Raw genomic sequence first — 3,085 nt, 5'->3', positions numbered from 1 at the left:
CTTCCTAAGATCACATAGGACAACAAATCAGCTGTTTCCAATTTTTCCAAACATTGCTAAGGCCAAAAAAAAAAAAATGTTGCATTGGCGTAACGGGTCACTGAAAAATAGGGTAGGTCGGTCGGGATCTTTTTTTTTTTTTTTTTTCCTAATAAATCCCTCCCAAAATCTCCCCCGGCTCGAGTACCACCCTTTTTGTCGGCGGGTTCTGTCCGAAACACTTCCGGGTTTTTGCGATCGTGATCGCAATCAACAAGATACTTGAAAACGATAGCAAAACAACAAAAATAGCAATAAAATAGGGTCGGCAAAATTTTTCGATAGCAAAAAAACAAAAAAAAAACGTAGGGTCGGCGGAATTTTTAGGGTCGGGCGGGTTACGCCAATGCAACATTTTTTTTTTTTGGCCTAATGACAAAAATCCAAGTTGGCGGCCAGCGAGTGACGAAAAATCGATAAAAATTTTGATGACAAATTTCGTTTCGTATTTTCAGACACAGTGTATGCAGTAGAAGATCTATAATAGACATCATAATCATAATCCCCAACACTCATCAATATGACCACTCTGATATCCTTGCCTGATCCTATCTTCACATAAAAATTATCAATTATGTGTTTTTTCTCTATTTGCAGATAAGTCATGGCACAGAGCGAAGAACCCCCGGAGAAAAGGGCGCGCACAGAAATAAACTATAAACTATGCATAAAGTGTCAGAGCTCCAAACAAGAGCAATTGAAAGAACCACCACAATCTGAGGAACATTCAAAGTACGACAAATTCTTGACAGCGGTTCGTTTGAGAGCGAGTTTTGGGAACAGTGAGTTCATTACACTCAGTGAAAAAATTGGGGACTTGACAGCAGGTGATCTAAGTGACAAGCATGTTGTGTGGCACAGAACATGCTACGCGGCAAGCACCAATAAAGAACATATAAAACGTGATGAAAAGCGATATAAACGAGCCTGTGCAACATCCGATGTTAGTCTTCTTCAACAAACCATAGGGAGACCAGCTACCTCATCGCACCATGGAGAACCTGAAGAACTGTCAGTAACAGGAAGGCACACTCGTTCAAAATCCATGAACTACGATAAAAGTAAGTGCTTTTTCTGCCAAGGCAAAGTTCAAGATGTTTTGCACGAATGCCGGTCAGGAAATATTGGAACTCTGAGACATGATATAGTGCAACACTCCAACAACCCAGAGTGGAAAGTGAACTATGCTAATGTCATATCTGACAATGATGCATTGTCACAGGACATTGTGTATCACAAGCAGTGTATAACTGAACAGTGGTAACTTCTGAAGCGTGAGCTTGAGTGTGCTGGAGACGGTCTACCCTCCTCAAATACCCCTACCGGTGGCAATACCGATGATAGTGAAACAACTGTTCACTATATAGCAGCCGAAATCAAGTTATTTGCTGAAATACAGGAGCGTATCGAACAAGGTGAAATCATACCCATCGATGAAGCAGTAAAGGACTATGTATCGAAGATAAAACAACACAATATTGAATGTTGGTCAAGATTTTGAAATGCCCAAACAGCACGGAGATGGTTGCAACAGAAAATCGAGAAGAATGTCAAACTCGTTCAGTTCACACTATTGCCAAATAAGCCTACGCTGATACATTCCAAAGCCAAACAAAACACAGCAGTCGGAGAAGCAGTACACAGACCTGACCCACATCATAACATGAAGGAGATCTTCGAAGCTTCCATGGTGCTACGTAAATCGATTGAGCAGGTCAAAAAGGACCCATGGGTTTTCAATGGAATGCTGGAAAACTCAGCAGAAGATGTAGTTCCACATGAACTACATAGCATGATTCTGTGGATCTTGAAGGGCATGTACATTGCACACAGTAAAAACTGAAGCCCGAACACATTATTTGAATCAGTCAGCAACGGTCATCTCTCAGCAAATACTGCAAGCACATAAATCAAATCGTCAAAGGTGTGGAGAAGCTACTTCCGACTCAAGGATGCATCACTGAGCATATATTGCGCGCACACCTACAAGCCAACATATGGTTGCAAGACTTAGTAGCTGTACCAATTGCACTGGATCCTGTTACTCTGGGATGGCGACAACTGGAGGATGGCCACTATGTCCCAGTTGTCTCAAAAGTTCCAGCAGCACCGGAGGCTGTGGTGGAACTTGTGAAGTGTTCCTGTGTCACCAGTAAGTGCAGTGGACGGTGCTCTTGTAAGGCACATAATCTAGCCTGTACAGAGCTCTGCAAGTGTGAAGGAACTGAGGAGACATGCAATAATGTCACAATTGATGAGAATTCAAATGATGACGAGAAAAATGAGGACTTGGATGACTAAATAATTATATATGCCGAAGTATCTTTGTGTTTTGTATTTGAACATCCATTCAAATTGTATGTTCTCAGTACTACAGAACGTCCTTTTTGTGCATATTTGGCTGTCATCTTTTGGGGGCTTTGTAAATAATGCCTAATTGGGTTAAATTTAGCTGAACAGATATTTTTTATCATATCTGAATGTGCTATAATGGGCAAAATATGGCGATTTCTCAAATTTTGGATTTTGGTGACTGCTTATGAATAAAAAAAAATTGGAAACAGCTGTTTTTGTGTTCGCTGTAAACATAGGAAGTGAAAAATTACAAGTTTCCAGATTCTATATGAAAAGTTGACCAAATTACAAATGACATACACTAAGAGGAGTGGTTGGCAGAACAAAGAGCATGGGAGACAAAGGACACCCTTGTCTAACCCCTCTTTGGATATTAACTTCAGCTTCCAACCTATTATTCGATATGACCCCGGACACAGCATGTTCGTGAAGCTTCTCAAGAGCTCCAATTACAGCCAGACCAAACGACAATGCCCACAACACCTCACATAGGTACTCCAGTGAGACGCTGTCGAAAGCCTTCACTAAATCCAGACTCAAGAGTGCAAGATCCGCCTTTCTACTATTTGCCAATGACAGGGCATCTGTGACACAAATCAAGACATCCGATGCTCCCCTCCCCCTTGATGCCACACCTCTGATGCCCATGCAATACACTGTTGGCTTCCTCCTGCTTTAATGACCCTAACAG

General features: G+C 41.6%; 1 pseudogene; it reads left to right on the top strand.

The window, feature by feature from the left end:
* The first annotated feature begins 445 nt into the window (after positions 1 to 445).
* LOC147030115 (uncharacterized) lies at positions 446 to 2,251 on the top strand (annotated as a pseudogene).
* Positions 2,252 to 3,085: the final 834 nt, after the last annotated feature.

This window comes from Eptatretus burgeri, chromosome 3 (genome assembly GCF_056783735.1).
Source record: "Eptatretus burgeri isolate ZD-2024b chromosome 3, Ebu_testis_v1, whole genome shotgun sequence".
Taxonomy (NCBI): Eukaryota; Metazoa; Chordata; class Myxini; order Myxiniformes; family Myxinidae; genus Eptatretus; species Eptatretus burgeri.
Note: the sequence above shows the minus strand (reverse complement) of the source record. Positions and strands in the feature narration are given on the sequence as shown.